This window comes from Haemaphysalis longicornis, unplaced genomic scaffold (assembly GCF_048455015.1).
Source record: "Haemaphysalis longicornis isolate Haplotype H1 unplaced genomic scaffold, Haemaphysalis longicornis Haplotype H1 scaffold_4, whole genome shotgun sequence".
Taxonomy (NCBI): Eukaryota; Metazoa; Arthropoda; class Arachnida; order Ixodida; family Ixodidae; genus Haemaphysalis; species Haemaphysalis longicornis.
The window spans coordinates 170,264,660-170,282,796 of NW_027526361.1; the positions used below are offsets into that span (position 1 = coordinate 170,264,660).

The 18,137-nt window shown below is 44.0% G+C and overlaps 1 pseudogene; it reads right to left on the minus strand.

Moving 5' to 3' along the window:
* Positions 1-11,576: 11,576 nt before the first annotated feature.
* On the minus strand, positions 11,577-13,220 carry LOC144180666 (uncharacterized; annotated as a pseudogene).
* Positions 13,221-18,137: the final 4,917 nt, after the last annotated feature.

Sequence of the window (18,137 nt, forward strand, 5' to 3'; positions counted from 1 at the left end):
TTATGGAATAGGCAGAGCAGTGAAAGTTTACGTCTTGATGCTAATAGGGGCAGTCCGACAGATGCTTTTAAGTTGGTGACACTCGTAGCATGGCCATATTTGGATGAGATGAAACGGGTAGCGCGGTTTTGGACAGCTTCTAGTATGTCAGCCAGGTACGTTTGGTGCGGGTTCCAAATGGAGGAGGCATATTCCAGTTTGGTGAGGATGAAAGTCTCATATGCTATTTTACGGATCGATGGAGGGGACAGGTACAACGATATTCTAACGTAGTTCAGGGAATTCGAGGCATCGGCTGTTAGTTTTAGAATTTGGTTCGTCCAGTTTAGTTTGTTAGTGATGGTAACGCCAAGGTAGCGGTATCTATGGACCTCAGATAGATTAACTGTGCCTAAGCACTATGGGAATGTAGTTATGGAAACGCTTCCTGGTAACATGCATGAACTTACAGTTACTAACATTTAGACTAATCATCCAGCGTGAGCACCATTTGGCAATTAAGGTTGTGTCCTTTTGGAGGACGGATTGGTCATCGCTGGTTATGACACGGCGGTAAATTACACAATCTTCGGCAAAAAGACGGATTGGAGATGAAATGCCACTTGGGAAGTCGTTTATAAAAATAAGGAAAAGAATTGGACCGAGTAGTGATCCCTGAGGAACACCCGATATTACTTTGGTAGTTTCTGAGCAGCGATCTCCAACACAAGTGAACTGAACGCGATCTGTTAGGAAACAGGTGATCCATGAAATGATTAGCGGGTCGAGATGAAGACACGAAAGTTTGGACACTAGTCGTTTATGAGTACGCAGTCAAAGGCCTTTGAAAAATCTAAGTAAATAACGCCTGTCTGGAATGAAGAATCGAAGTTTTGGTGAAGGTCTGTAGTGAATTAAAAAAGTTGTGTTTCACATGACAGGCCTGGAAGAAAGCCATGCTGATTGCTGAAAAAAAAAGAATTCCTTTCGAGGTGTTTAGCAATGTGCAAATATATATGTTAAAAACGTTTACAGGCAATACATGTAAGTGAGATCGGGCGATAATTGGGTGGGTCGGAGCGCTTGCCAGACTTGAAAACAGGGACTACTTTGTCTATGTTCCAGTCTTTCGGCAGAGTGCCCTCGCGTATGGACTGGGTAAAAATTATTTGTAAGATCTGGCTAGAGATGACGTCGGAAGCTTTAAGTAGTTTCACTGGTATATTGTCACGTCCAGGGGAGCTAGAAATTTTGAGCTTTTTTGTTAGGTTCATGGTACCTTCAGCAGTTACTTCAATGGCAGGCATGTCAGTGAAGTCCAATCTTAGTAAGGCAGGAATGTTGCTCGAAGGTTCACACGTAAAAACGGAAGAAAAGTAGCAATTTAGGACGTCAGAGCGTTTTTCGACTGGGTCGTGTGACCCATCAGGATTGGTTAAGGTGATGTTATGCGACTGATGTCTGTTGGGAGTGAGTTCTTGACTTTTTTGGGATTACCATGCAGGATATCAAGAAGGTCCTGATGAAACAAATTTTTTTTTGAGCGCTTCGCAAGCAGTTGTAGTAGTTCTTCTATTTCGGGGCAGTACCAGATTTTTTTTGCCAATTTAAAGAGGCGCTTTTTCGTTTGAGCTAGTTTTTTAACAGATTTGTGTACCAGGGCCTTCCCATTTCATCACTTATACAAACGAGGGGTACATAATTACTAATTAGGCTGAGTAGTTTTTGTTTGTACAAACGCCAGTTTTCCTTTACAGACCTTGTGTAAACAGTTTCATTTAGATGTTCAAAGAAGGTTTTAAGTTCCCTGTTAATTCTAGAAATGTCCGCTTTACTGTAGTCTCGAAATAATTTTATTGAACATTGTCTGATTGGAGCGGAAATGTTCAAATTAAATAGAACAATACTGTGATCACTCAGCCCGTCTACAGGAGATAATGTTTTCGGGGTGAGAACTCAAAACCAGGTCAAGAGTGTTTGTGCCGCGTGTTGGAAAATTTACGGTTTGCGTAAGGTTGAAGTTTAGTGATAGGTCTAGGAAATCTTTTGACTGCCGCGATGATGCTGTTAAATTGACCCAGTTTATTTCTGGGAGCAGACCAGCCGCTCGAACCTGTTTCGCGCGGTTCGAAAAGGAGGCTTGGGGCTCTGCCACTTGTTTCTGAAGCAGATTGTGTCCAGGTTTCGTTTCTTAAGGGATCTACGTACTGTCTACGTACTGTCATCCAAGTGCGCCTTCGTGATCACATACCTGAATTTGTTGTGTCCTCTTTTGGGGGTAGACGAGCAAGTCTATGTGGTTTCATGCGCGAAGTTGTATGAGCGTTCAAATTATTGAGAGTAAATTTTTGATAGAGTACTTGAGCAATGTCACACGCAAAAAGCTATACAGGGTGTCCCATCTATCATGCACCAAGATTAAAAAAAAAGAGCAATGGCGTTACTCGAAGAAAACCTAGTGCTTAATGCTTGCAGAACTGTGGAGAAGCGGAGAGTACTTTTTTCGTTAATAACACTTAACTAATTTGTTGTAACAATTATGTAACTCGAGAAGTACTGTCCTAATCACTGAAGTGTCAATGAGGCACTTGTAGATACCCACGAGAGGCATCTAACTGATATATTTTCAGCGACGAACTAATTGCGTACTCATTTATTCTGACTGATAAAGAAACCCCCGAGAAATATGAAAAAAGCACGTGACGGCGCTTCCGCGCGCATTGTAAAGCAGCGGCCCCAAATAAGCTGATTGAAAGCAACTGCTTCGCCTGCCACCCGCCGAAGAGACAGCGTATCACCTTGATAATGGCATGCATGGAAGGAGCAGCAACAGCAAGATTCACACTGTGTGTGTGCAGATAAGGCACAAGCTCGGTCGCGATTTCTTCTTTCTTTTTTTTTGTTTATTTCGTTTTGGCTAAATCAGAGGCAGCCTTTGAGGGCATTTCTTTACGATGCGCGCTAATGCACGCGAAGGCGCGGTCACGTGGTATTTTTCATATTTCGCGGGTTTCTTTATCAGTCAGAAATAATGAGTACGCAATTAGTTCGTCGCTGAAAATACTGCAGTTAGATGCCCCTCGTGGTTACCTACAAGTGCCTCATTGACACTTAAGAGATTAGGACAGTACTTCTGGAGTTAGACAATTAATTACATATACTTAATTAAGCGTAATTGACGAACAAAATGTGGCCCGCTTCTCCACAGTACTACAAACAGTATGCACTAGGTTTTCTTTGAGTTCAGCCATTACTTAAAATCTTGGTGCATGATAGCTGGAACACCCTGTATATGGACCTGATTGATGTTATGTTACCCATTCCCCTATACAGGTCTATGTATACAGTGGGAAGGGAAGGTGACGTGCTCAAGAGGGTAAAGAGAATGCCCGTGCGCGCATTCGTTAAAAGTTTCTTTTTTCAGCTCCACAGTGGCACGCTTCCTGCAAAGCCATGGCTCCAGGAGAAAGGATTAGACATACTTTGGAACATTAACTTTCGCATATGCCTAAAGCTGGAAACTAATGACCACTTTTTTCTGAACTGCTCAGACGCGAGATTTCACTGGGACATCCTACAGCGTACTGTTAAAAAGGACCGGCCCATGCACCCTTTCAGGATCCGTTTTCTATCTGTGTGTGATACAGGAGGCGTGCCATTCGACATGATTATGTTGATCAGCTTGAACAGCTTGTGGCGCACAAGGATGGCTGACAGGCATGCCAATCCCAATGCGCGGCCCGCCAGAGAGTATTTTATTGAGAGTATGGTCAACACACGTGAGTTATACAGAGCGCTAAGCGAACCACCTGAATGGTTACCAATGCTAGATGACCTTGTTCAGCTGAAGAGATTTTAAACTTGTGTTATCGCAAAGGTGGCGAGTGTTATAAAATCACACTAACCTAGTTTTTTGTTTGAGACAAACGGTAATAAAGGGGAAAAAAGGCTTGTAGCTAAATCAGTAAGATAACGGGCCCTCGCTGTGGTACTCTATTAGGTCGAAGTTCGATTCCTGGCGGCGCCAGTAAATTCTTCTATTTTGTTCGGAGAGTTTTCTGTTGGCACCAACGGTCGCGAAAGAACCCTTGGAGGGTAGAGGTAAAAAGCTTTGCTTTAGAAGAAAAGTTCGTTTCTGCGTTTCATTTTTCTATCCTCCCCACGTTGAACCATGCTTTCTGAGGCCCGATAACCTGTGCTCCGTGCATGCCTCCACGCTCCATAGAGCCAGAATAATATGAAGCACCGTCGCCTAAAAAACATGTCGAAAAAGGCCGCCCACCCTTTTTAATGTTTTGTTTGGATCATCGGAACCTTCCTTTTGTATCTCGGTCACATCGGCACGTGCTTTCTGTGGAGCGAGGTGCAAGACGTCCGCTTACTGTGCTTTGCCATGTCATGTGCTAGCCTACGGCTCCGGTTGCCGCGATTGTTTCATTGAAATCGAAGAACCTGTGCACTTCAAAATATCAGTTCGTAGTACTGAGGCGTTGTTTATATGGCACGGAACTAAATGAAACGATCGTTATTTCAAAAAGTTCGCTTTTCTGAAGTACGTAGTAGTGAAATAATTTTACATTAAAACTATAAGCACTCAGCGTCGGATTTCTTAAACGTTCGTTAATCAGAAAAGTTCGTTAATGTGGTGTTCGTTCTACCGAGATTTGACTGTAGGATGCGCTAGGCTAAATGCTTCAATGCAGGTGAGGACCTCCGCGTTACTGTGCTGCCAGATCATGAAATGTCGTACAGTGGCTTTAAATTTTTACTGTCAAGGAAGTTTGATTCCAGGTGAGCCATAAAGATATTGGCGTAGTTGGGTTTGATTCGAGCAACCATTTGCGTTCTGCTGACTTGCGAGTAATGGACCCCGTCAAAATGAAAGTTCTTAAGTTCATTATTAAGTCTACAGAAATTTTGGAGGGTAGACGAATCGATAGGTCCGTCGCACGACGACTGCTCATACGTAGTGATACAGCGGTGATACCATCTTCATGGGGTGTTAGTGTATAGTGACGCAATATTGATGGTGACTAGGAGGCAGCGATCAGGAAGTTCATTTTTTATGATGTCTCAGTGAAAATGATTGGTATCCTTAATAAAGAAGGGAAAGGTGGACAGAGTGCCTCAAAGGAGATGATCAACATAGCGCGAGAGGTTTTCGGTAACAGTGCCAATGCCAGAAACAGTGGGGCGACCTGGGTTGTTTACCTTGTGAATCTTAACGGGAAGGTAGAATTTACCGCCTACCGAGCTTAAAGGGATCAGGTAACGAGCCGTGGTTTTATTGATTGCTTTATACTTACAAGCTCAGCAAGTTCACCTTTGAGGATTTGCTGATAATCTTGAGTAAGATCATTGGGGTGTGCTTTGTAGAACGTGGATACCGATAGTTGGTCATTGGCCTCTTTAACATAGTCTATTTGTCAAGAAATACAATGGCGCCTCCTTTATCGGCAGGTTTAATAACTATGTACGATTTCCATCGTATAGCGTACTTCCATCGTACGATGTGTACGATGGAAGTACGGTTTTATGCACGCGCAGTGTGTCCAGAGATATTCTCAGAGCTTTTTGTTCGATAAACTGGTCTACGGGGAAACGCACTAGTTTATTGACAGAAGGTCATCCATGGCTCCCACTAAGGAAGCTTTTCCTTTAGCAAGCTAAGAGTGACCCGTGTGCAATGAATCGGTAAAATTCCCGATAATGAACTAACTTAGGCGGATGGCAGTTGGTGCGAGACATAGTTACAACAACCACACAAGGAAAGTGTCAATTGGAAAGCAGCGGTAAGATTCTCGGGCAGAAATAAAGGTAGGAACAAAACAATTCTTCTCAGGCACTTGTGATCCAGACATACTCGAGGTTCCAGTTCTCAACGTCTGTAAGCATAAAAGGCAACATAGAATGAAAAAACAATTGATCCAAAGAGCTGGAGCGGAAGCCTCGGTGGATAAGAGGGAACTGTCTTAATTGCGCTTGCCCAGAGGTTCAGCCCGGACTTAGTGTCGGGTCGGTGCTGATTGCCGCGGGTGATTTGGGGGAGCCTCGGCTATGTGCGGTAATTCTTCCGTGTACAGGGCCTTTGGTTCACCGCTGCCGACGAGGTGGGAGAGGGGCCGCAACTGTCAGCTGAACCCTGGGGGTCGACGTCCGGGGAACGCTTCGTTTCCCGGGCTCTTCTTGCTCTTGCGCTTGGCTGCTCTTGCTCGCGCTTGTTTTTCCCGAATTGCCGCCCGCCTTTCCCCGACATCTGCGAGTTGGATTACCAGCGACCTCCGTTCACCGCAAGGATCCGGCTCTTCGTCGACCGGCCGTACTGAGGGCGGGAATGCTGCCTTCTTGAAACGCGCGCGCTGGGACAGAATAATGCAAATCTGAAGGAATAAAATCCTGGTGGACACAAATTCTGTGATACGCCATTGCGGTGCCGCACCTCATTAGTAACAGTGGCGTTTAAATGGTCCCTACATTGTCTTTGAAAGTCGCGGTTTCGCGTGCGCAGTTGCTAGATTACGTGCTCACGACAACATATATTGAAAATTACACCTCGTAATAGTGCAAAGGCAGCAGCAAGAGAAGAAAGATCATTTTGAACAGTTTACTTGTGAATCCTCATGTCGTTCAAAGGAGGATTGATGTAGTTTTTTTTTTTTTTTTTTTGGCGTGACGCAGCCACTATGACGAAGCTCGCACTTATGAAATGACGGGTTCCCTCAAATGTTGCAGCCAATCTGCATTTCTGGCTTTGGGGAAGTCGCCTGTTGTTTCTGCGGTTCCCGAGATTTCGGCACTGGATTCGGAAGTCCACGGCGCGGCGTATCTTTGCAAGGACAAATATCAACGCTACTTATCCGTCACACAAGTGTTGCTTCGTTCACCACTTTACGTCAGGGCGCCTTGGTTATGCAATTACTGAATTACTGCGGCGATGCAAAGCCTTTTCTGGGCCAACCGATCATAGAGGGATCTGTTCACCGTGATAGAGCCGCACGCAAAAATATCATGAGCGTCGTTGTTGGAAATCTTGAAAAATTGTCGTGAGCGAGGGTGTAATTTGTGGGGGTATGTATCTGGTCGGCGAAGACTCGTTTCCGCAATTCTATAACTGATGTGCCTACCCTAACGGGCGACGCGAGAAGTGCGACGGGGCGACCGACGGCACTCGCGAGCAGCCAGTACTACGCGGGGCATGGCGTCGGCTGCTAACGAAAGAAAGGGTGACGCACCGCCGACCGCAGCCAATGGCTGCGCGTAGCTCCGAACACAAGGGTCTCCAGGGTATTATTATTATTATTGTTATATTATTATTATTACTAGTATTATTATTATTATTTACAAATATTGCAATGCCTGTTCAGAAATTTTCGGACAGTGCCAACAAAAACATTTACTACAAGCAACCAATTGAGCCGTCAAACCGCGGCTTGGCTCATTCGCTCTTAACATATCTTCATCCTTGGAAATGATATGAGTATCGGTAAAACGGTCTCATCGTATAATGATATTAGGTGCCTCCAATCGCCCCCTTAACTCCCCAGCCACATTTGTAACTGAACTTCATGACCCAATCAATACTGTAATCACTCGCTATCCTTCATTTCTTGGTTTCTGTAGGGAGACTTTAATTTCCAGGAGTTCATTGGTTGCCACCAATGCCTTTCTAAAGCCAACATTTATCCGTTAACCAGCAATATCTCGACTTGTGTGTGCATTTTGATCTAATTCAAATGGGTTTAAAGCCCACTGGAATACCAGCTACAAGTGCTACAATACAAAATTTAGGTCTCACAACTTGCCCTGACCTATGTTCTGAGATTACACATATGTCAAAATAAAGCGACCATGCCCTACTACATTTTTCAATAACTTTTTCTGTGGAGAAGGCTACTAGGCGAACCAAAGTACTAAGTAATTACAGTAACGCCGATTTCATGATAAAACACCAGGATATAGACGCAGTTTTAAGTAATTTTTTAAACGGATTTAATGAGAGTACTGCTGAGTCTAATTATACCTTTTTCAAAAATCAAATAAAGCACCTCAGCAAGCACTTCATCCCGTTCCAAAAATTTCTTATAACCCTATGGCCCCTCAGTATAACCACATCAGGCGTTTAGCAAATAGAAAAAAATGGTTTTACCGCTTAGGGAAAAGAAGTCTGACAGTCAATGCCGGTGGTACCATTACCATTAGGCCGAATACGTGTCTGCTATTAAAAACGCGAAAAAGAACTTTCTTACTAACACTTTACCAGACATACTGCGTAATAACCCTAGAAAATTTTGGAGCGTAATAAACCCACTCGAGAAGACAACAATAGCCATGATTGATTCAAACAGTGACCCAGTACCCGAACATGAGGGTGCTAGTGTATAAACAATGCCTTTTCTAGTTCTTTTTCAAGATCATTAACCCGCGATACGCCAGAATTTCGCTCTGATGATTATATCTCGATATACCCTGTGCTCATATATCTGATTGGAATTTGCAAAATAATTGACAGCATCAAAACATCGTGCGCATTTGGTATTGACTCTATTATTCCAAAGTTCCGCAAAAGTACTAAACAGTGTTGTTCTATTATGTTATCTAAACTTTTTCAGCAATCATTAGGCGTCGGTGAACTGCCGTCGGCCTGGAAAATAGGGAACCTGGTTGCTATCATTTAAATTAGGGGACAGACATTCACCTTTCAACTATCAACCCATATCAATCACCAACTTTCAGTGCAAGATCCTTCATCCCGTGATTTTGTCTAACTTAGCAAAAGTCTTGGAATCTGATTCATTTTTTCATCCTGCACAACATGGTTTTCAGGGAGACATTTTTGTGCGAACCTCAACTACTACTATTCACTCACAAACTGCATAGTATTCTTGACCGTAGTTGTTTTCCCGATTGCATCTTTTTAGATTTTGTGAAAGCATTCGAACCAGTCTCACACCGATTACTTCTAGTTCAATTTAGAAATTTGGGTCGTGATACTAATAAGCTAAAATGGATTGAATGTTTCTTCACTAACCGCCGACAGTTTGTGGTTGCTAACAAAGCAAGCTCTTCATTTCAGCCTGTGTTATTGGGTGACCCCAAACGTACGGTATTAAAGGGGCCCTGAAAGGCATTTTGAGCACACTAAATGAACTAGCGCAACCGTTTGATTGGGTCGTCAACGTCCTCTGTGCGAAGTATTATTCTTTTACGCACAGCGGAAAGCTCACACTTTTGTTGCAAAGTTTGTCGTTTTTTTCTCACCCTTTCCTTCGTGTTTTTGGACGCCGCCAACTTCACAAGTCTACATCATCGATTCCCAGATGTTCGTCATGAGCTAGACATCCTGCTATTGGGCGGCTTTTTCACGCACTTCCGGCAGAGATGAGTCGTCTGCTCAGCGTCGGCTCGCCGGCTGATCTGCAAGCGGAGTGCCGGAGTGCTTGGGCATTTTACGACAAACGAAATAAGTGTTAAACAAACGCTTAACCGTTTATATTGAATGCAACACGGCCATAACACGACATGAATATTCTCTTACCTGAGTACGTTCTATAAAGAAAGCATTGAAGCCCCGTGGCACTTCTTTCGTGCAATCGCCGAGAACGCCCTGAGCCGAATGCCCGGGTTTGACGCATACATTTTATTCAACTTCAAAACAATCCACAGATGCGTTTCTAACGAACACAACGTCACAACATGCGTTGAAAGTCTGAACCACGATTGACAGAGGATGGGTTGCCTTCTGCCCGTCGTAAACTCGGTACTCATCTCGCGCGCGGTTTGCGGGGACAAACAGCAAGTCACTTAACTCTGGCGCACAAGCCGATGGCTTTTAGCCACGCACACTGCACATACCCCATGCGAGGTTGAGTCGTACGTCGCTCGAGAAAGATAATCCAGACCCTGGGAAGCACTATCCACCCGCAGAAGCACAACGTCGCATTTCATCGCGAAACAAAGGCGTCCACAACACACACACACCATCGCCTCCTGTAATGCCAAACGCATCTCGCACTTCCCAATGGGAGTGAGTGGTACGCCTGCAGTGCCCACATGTCGCGAAGTGGAGCCCCAAGCTGAACCGGGATCACGCAACCCTAACTGACTTCTGGAGTGGTTTGTGCCTTGTTGCCAAGGCAACCGATGTTTGAGGTTGTCAAAGAAATGGCGCTCGGTCCAGCGCTAGAAAGCTCAGAGCCGCGAAGGAGCATGTATTGCCAACGTTGCCGCTCTCCACCACGCGTCGCCCCAAGCTGAACGGGTCACATAATTGAAGCGTTTTGTGCACGGGTTCTGTATCGGTTTAATATGATTTTTTTACATGCCGCCGGCAGGAATTACCACCGCCGCAAAATAAGATCCGGCAACAGCGGGGCCACATCTGATACGGCGCTTTTTCGATAAACAGTGCGCAGTGCATCAAGGGAACGAGCGCACGACCCTCCCCGTGCGGCTGCGAGTTCGCCGCCGATAAAAAGTCATGTGCCGCCAGCAACGTACACCGCGAAAGGGCAAGGCCAGGCCGCCGCATACATGCGGCCAGATTTTTCGTTCGCCTTTCCAGCCTTGAGCGGAGAGCGGGATTCATGGTGTCAACAAAGCTTGCCCGTAGCAGACGACAGTCTGAGCAGCGCAATAGCGGAAGTACGTCAGCGCTGCGGAGCGCAGCATCATTACAGGCGCGGCTCGCGCACCGTCAACATCGGAGAGCAAGTCGAAAGGAGGAGGAAACACGAAGCGACGATAATGCGCGGTTTTTAATTTACGATTTCTCAGCTAATACTCATCGCTTTAAGAAAATTCTTGCGGGAGGAGATTGCAAATGCATTGCTTTATTTGGGTACATGTACATCCATGCATCGGCGGAAGGTATTTCAGGACCCCTTTAAGTCCACTACTTTTTCTCATCTGAATTTTGATTTGCCTAACTTTATTTCTTCCCCAGGCCATTTTTACCCAGATGACTGCGTCCTTTCCGTGAAATAACACAATGACGCGCATGCGCTACAGGATGACATTGGTGGTGGGCCACTCAAAAACAAAATTTTTTTTAAGAGCAGCCAGCGTTGAAATAACTTCTCCCTCAAAACAAGCATGTCTTATTTATTTACCCAGCCATTGACGGTGCAAAATATTGAAAATTTATTTATTGGGAGGTAATCTTTGTCAAAAATTGCATTAAATTGCATTACCACGCCAGCTGTGATAAGTGACTAATCAGTGGCTTTATTCAGTAAAGCTTTGACACTTGTGTAACTAATGGGTGGAGCTATGCAGTGAACTAAAATAAATATTATGCAGTAAATATCAAGGAAGTAATGTTAAGAAAAACAGAAAAACGGGGAAAAAGCCAATTTAGACTGAACCTGTTTGCGAATTCAGCTGCGAATTAAAAATATTCTATGGATTTCTTTTATTCTAGTTCACTGCACAGATATATATTTTGTAAATCATTGTGCAAAATTTCAGTTGAAAGAATACGCTGAGAAATAAGTTATGAAAGTTTGCGTCGCATCATTTGGAGCAAATTGGTATTTTCAGAAAAACGTAAACAAAGATTTCCGAGCTTGCAAAAAGTGTCACAATCTTCGCATGCAGGCCTAAAATGCACCAGATTCATAGCTGGGCCCTTCTGCGGAAGCCTTATAGTCTCCTTTTGTTCGTGTGGCTGCTCGTCTTTTCTTCCTGGCCTGTTTTGTCCCATCCGCTAACTTGCGTTTAGCATTCTGCATGCGCTGGTGATCCCTGGCGATGCAAGCTTTCATCGTGTAGTACCCTGGTTCTATGCCAGCTTGCCTCAGGATAACTAGGGTGCTTACACTGCCATTATTAAAGTGTGCCACAGCATCATGCAAGGCAAACATTACTGTAGGCAAGCTCACGTAGACCTCTTTGGGTGCCCGCTGCCATATTAGACCATTGAAACACTCATTAGCATTTTGCGTCTTTCCACGCCGGCACTTCATTAGAAGTTCATCAGAGCACAGATCACTGTAGACAGTTTTAGCTTTGTTGAGAACATCATTTAGAAGTCCTCCTTTGTGTAGGTATTTCCCTTGGCCGAGTTCTTCGACCCTTTGGTATCCGCACCAGCTTTTCGGTCCACGTGGACACAGGCCATGTCTCGGCTGCTTGTCGGTAGAGCTGCAATGAAAAAGACTGGCAAGGGTAGCCTTTTTCATTGCAGAAAGGTTCCCCACATTAGCCCTTAAGGCGATGTCATAGTAGTTTTGCAGGCGGTCAATGAGGGCATAAGTGAGCTTTGCCTTACCAACGAGTCCACGCGCTCTCTTCTTCAGTTTTCTGAGGCGGCAGCCAACACGCTTCTGGACATGCCCAATGCAGTCTCTTGGAATCACCATCGCCGTAGTACTGCAGGTACTTCAAATCTCTTTTGGCTTTCGACCTTTCAAATATTCTGTATAAACCTACCGTCTCCACACTGCCAGCACTTCCTTCGTGGTTTTCTTAACAGGAAGTGTGGTTTGCCTTCCATTCCTAGTACGAAGCACTATCTTGCAGAAGCTTGCTTTTGGTTTTACAAGACTTACACGAGCTAGAAAGGGCTTCAACATCAATAACCTTTCCCGTGTCAACAGAAATCACAGACGCACAAGCGTTCAAAGATGAATGGCCAAGCTTCTGTCATGTGCCATCACCTGAAACACCACACTCGGCACTCCCCACAACACGACGAATTTCAACAGCAGCATCAGTCATCGACTTCGACGCCACTTCTCCTGCCGCTGCAGAAAGCCGAGATGACAATTTGTCTCAGGCGGAGTGACGTGGAGGAGGCATGTTCATCACTTTGGAAAAAGTTTTCGCACCAGCGTGCCCTTTTCCTAACTGGCGCATCGCGTAAACAGACGTAAATTGTTCTCATTTGTACGACCCACCTTTCTCGACGTATGAAATGGGCGCTCGAACCCACAGTCGGTACACACGACCGCACAAGCCGAGCATATCCCTTGGTGAGAGCGTTCCTCGAGCTTCAGTGTTGTGTTCATGCATTCGGAACATGCCAGCGATGAAAACACTGAAGAAACAATACCAATGTCCATTATCCTGTTCCCTTGGAGCGTAGAATTCTCTAGCGCAGCCTTGTACGCCTTGGTTATATCCCCAAGCTTCTTCGCGGTCGCCGAAATACCCGCGTCTGTGTCAGTAGGTAGCCTCGTCGTCGTGTAAGGATTTCCAGCAAACTTGCGCTTCCTCGTCCTCTGTGTTCTGCACTTACCCATGCTGGTCGTAATATGGTCCAGGTGGCCTAAGGATACAGCCCTGGTAGCGTTGACACGTGGAACAAATTCAGAACGAAGCCTGACGTACCCTGACCAAGGCAAACAACAAAAAGACAAAAATTCCGACGAGGATCGTGCGTCCCCCTTGTGGCTGTTTTTAGAGATTTACGAAAACTTTTAAACACAAAGTTGTATTTAATTACATCCTCTTATATAACAGCCACAATAAAATGCATAAAGTATTTTGAATAGCATTAAAATAGACGAAACAACACTTACTTTCGAAAGCAATTATTCGAAACCGAAACCACAGTTGTAAATGTGGTTTCGGTTTCGCTATAGCAGCATAGGGTGTACAAAACGTGCTGTAACTCGCAAACTAATGCCGATAGGAGGATAATTTTTGTTGCGACATATATGTGAATGTTTGGGCGTGCACAAAAAAAACCTGAAAATTGTTCTCGCGAAAAAAAAAAGACTTTTGAAGGCGGCCTACCACCTTGCCTAACTTTATTTCTTCCCCAGTCCATTTTTTCGCAGATGACTGCGTCCTTTCCGTGAAATAACCACAATTAATGACGCGCATGTGCTACAGGATGACATTCACTATCTCTTTCTGGTGTCGTAAGTAGCAGATGACCTCAAACGTTGACAAGTGTAAATCTATGCGAATCTGTCCTGCCGCTATTAAAACATTTTCGTATCACTAAACTTAACCCTTCTTCAATCTGTTTCATCTAACAAATATTTAGGCCTTTATATTACATCCTACCTATCATAAAAAATCCACTTCGAATATCATCCCCGAGAACGCTAACCGAATGATTGGTTATTTAAAACGAAACATTCATTCCGCCCCGTCGTCCGTAAAACTTCATTTTACAAAAAGCATTATACGCTCACAACTCGAATACGCATCAAGTATATGGGATCATGCCGCGGAGGCTCTTACTCATTTACTGGAAATTGTCCAAAACAACTTGACACGTTTTATTAACTCATACTACCACCGCACAGCCAACGTGACAACAATGAAAAACAATTTCGGCCTTCCACTAATAAGTTAACGTCGCAAATTCGCACATCTCTGCCTTTTACTTAAAGTTTTTTTTTTGTCACAGAACTTTAAGAGATTGTTTAAACACTTCGTCATCATACGTATCATCTCGTCTGGAGAACACGCGTAAATTTGGCGTCATTAGTTGTACAACTAAGGATTTGTTAATTCATTCATCCCGCGTACATCCAACGACTGGAACCACCTTCCACGAGACATTGGGGAAATTTACGATGTCAATTTATTTCGCGGTGCGTTGTGTAGTGTTACTTGAATGAGTCTTATTTTGTGCACGCAGCATTGTATTTAGACGGGCGTATTACTCCCGAAATGTATATGTGTACACATTTGTATTCATGTAGAAATGAGTTAACTTTTTCTGCTGCATTACTCGAGCCAGCTTGGTAATTGTTTTGAAATATCTGCCTGTTTTCATGCTTTTTTTTAAACCACTTCCCTCTGTAATGTATCACCCTGAGGGTACCAAAAAAAAAAAGAAAAATAAACATAAGAGCAAACCAGTATATATACACACAAAAATATTCGCAACCACTCCAAACAGAATGAAGCACTTACATTCCAGAGAGCAAAATTAAAACATATGCGGGGTTAGACAGCTCAGTTGACATATATATCCATATTTATACACTTTTGTTGAGACTAGAAGAAAAGAGTGCCAAGGATGGCGGCAAAACTGCGGTGGTGGTTAGTTTGTTTCAATAATCTATATTTGGCGGTAAGAATAAATATTTGAAGCAGTTGTTGCGGGTTACATAGAGAGTCATCGTGTGGTCATGCCTTTGCCGAGCACCGTACCCGGACGAAAATGTCAGGAGTTCGGTAAGGTCTGTCTTGCACTGTCCCTTTATTAATCTATATGGATTTATTCTTTGTAAACGTCTCATATCTGTCAGTGTTTGTAGATTTTTTTCCAGCAGTAAGTTCTGAAATTGATGGGCGTCCAAATCTGTTTTAAAATAAATGAGTGGCTTTTTTGCACACTTTCGATTTATAGACGAAAGTTTCAGTGAAAAGGTCCCAAATAAAGGAGGCATCATTCAATGTTGGTTTAATGACAGATTGATATGCCAGAAGGCGGGCTGAGGAGATGGAAAGTTTGGAAGCTCGTCTGAGAAAAAAAAAGCATTCAAATTAAAGTGTTAGTTATTGTATCTGTGTGTTTGGTCCAGTTGAGGTAATTTGTGATCCATGACCCAAGATATTTGTAGTGGAATACTTTGGAAAGTTTGGTGTGGTTAGTACAGCACTCACACTTAAATAAAATCTGTTTATTAGTGATTTGCATAAACACTGTTTTCTCGAAGTTAATAGTCATTTGCTATTTGTCGCACTAAGAAGCCACTGTTTGTAGAGCATTATATAACATGTGTTGCTCTGAGCGACAATATATTTTTTTTATAACGGACACACTCGTCAACGCAAACGTTTCGTCAACGTTTGAGTTTAATAGGAATACTAGAAACAGCATTTTTATGATACAGCAAAAGCAGGACTGGTCCTGGCACATAGCTTTGGGGAACGCTAGTCAACAAGCTCTCGGTAGGAGCACGATTCACAAAAAAAAGAAATTGTTCCTGATTTCTTATACAAGCCGAATTCCAATTTACTACTTGATACTTTTTGATTATCGTATCTACCTTGTATATTATTTTCTTTGCGAAACCTTGTCAAAGGCTCTCTAACACTCCGTACAAACGACATTGATATGTTTTCTACGTGAGTGCGAAGTGCCAAGTCATCACTTGTTTCAAACAACTGAATGTTGGTCGAAAAATTGTTTCTAAAGCTGTGCAGGTGTTTTTTGGGGACGTTACAATTATGCCGAAATTCGGACACGTTATTGTAAGTGATATGCTCAAGAATTTCGGCTGTCGCCGGCAAGATATCACACTCCCGGCAGCGTGCAGCCGATATGAAACATGTACAGGTCTCGTGGCGACTATGCAAGCACTCTGCGCCAGCACAAAATGAACGATAAATTAACCAAAGAAACGATTTTGTCGCAAATATCTTGCGAAATATTTTACTTTTATACATGATACAAGAAACAAAACCATAACATACAATTTTCGGGAACCCTTTATACTCTGTTGCCGAGGCACTGGTGCCTCTTGTATCAGCCCGCTTAATGGATGGATAAGTAGAACGTTAAGTTCGTCAGAAAGGGGCAAGGTACGGTGGGGGTATAGGTCACGAGGGGTTACAAGACCATACCTTGCAACAGCTTCTAGCGCACATGTGACGGCCTAACTTGCATCGACGAGTCGCTAATCATAATCGCGTCCTACCACAGCTCTGACCTAAGTAAATGCAGACCATTAGAAGGGGCATCCTCGGGGCAACCTTAGAAAATATGGGCTACATCAATTCGTTCGGCATTGCGTAAGGACCATTAGGGTCGGAAAGGTCCTCGATAGATCAATGATAGTTTGTAGGTGTTAGCGAATGTATTACCCTGGAGCTGCCTCCAGGAGACAAGCTGAATTTCGCTGAGTGGAGAATATTCAAATCGCTGAAGAAAATAGTGCATAACCTTCACATGATACGCTTGCATGCGTTCCCCGGCCGATCTGAGGGCGAAATCACCCACTTCTGTGTTTGCACAAAGCCTGTGCAATGATTAAAAAGTGTATGGGCAGTTAGGTCACCAGAATTTTGCATTCTGCAACAGCGACCCACCCCATAAAACTGCCTTATTGTGGCATTCTATTTTTCCTGGGAATGTAGAGGGATAGTCGGTGATTGCATACTGTGATATAAAACTGCTTACATTACTCTTGGTAAAGTATCCTGCCACAAATTCATTTTTGTATTGTGGTGAAGCCGACTCTATAGAGGCTCGTTACATAAGACAGCGGCTGGGAAGAACGTTTACGCACCAGTGGACAGGTGTCAGATTTTTTGTACCATTTTTATAGATTGTTAGTGGTATAAAAGGGCCCGTAGATTTTTTTGCCGGGTGTGAAAGGCAGGTCTATAGCGAAGTCGTCTACTCTCGTGGTCGGCGCTATTCCCCAGCTCCGTCAGTCACGCTCTGCACAGGACGTCAAAGTAACGATGAAAGCATAATAAACCGTGACATTAGAGAGTTTTAGCTGACCGTTTTTGATGGTGCGCTCCGGTAGCGGCGTCCCGCTCAGCGCAACCGCAGCCAATGCCGTTCGCCGCCGAGCGCGCCACGCATGCGCAGTGACGCTCGCGCTTGCTATCGGAGCGGAGCGGAGCGTGAAAAACTGTCAGCTAAAACTCCCTAGTATTTACCTTGAAAGAAATGGCGTTTTGCAACTCGCTGTACGCTGTCCCGCACCGCAAGACGTTGGTTTCTCCAAAAAAGATGGTAAGTATTGCAAAACAATAAAGTTTGACTACCCAACGTCAATGCTGACGTAATGTGGAAAAACCGGTTTATCAGTAGCTTAACAGCATCTTATAAAAGAAGACGTACGGTGAAACAAAACGTGAGGCGCCAATAAAGCTCATGGGCCTTATTTTTAACGGTGGCTTGGGCAGCGGCTTCCAATGGTGCAAATGTGCTCCTGTGATGTCGTGAGGGCTGGGCAAAAAGGGGCCTGGTGAACGGCAACTTCATTCCTTCCCCAGGTTATCTTTAAAGCTGCATTAAGATTGACATCATTGAAACTTGACTCAAAGCCATCCTTTAAATATACCAAAGTTTATTTAAATGAACCAAACTCCTTCTAAAATACACAGTATTTTTTGTGCACTTTGTCGTAGTAATTCTTTCCGAACTAGCTCGCGAACAAATTAAGGTTTGCGAACGTAATCGCGAACCGCTTCGGTGTGTAATTTAGTTGACCCGGAACTGAACACGAACGAAA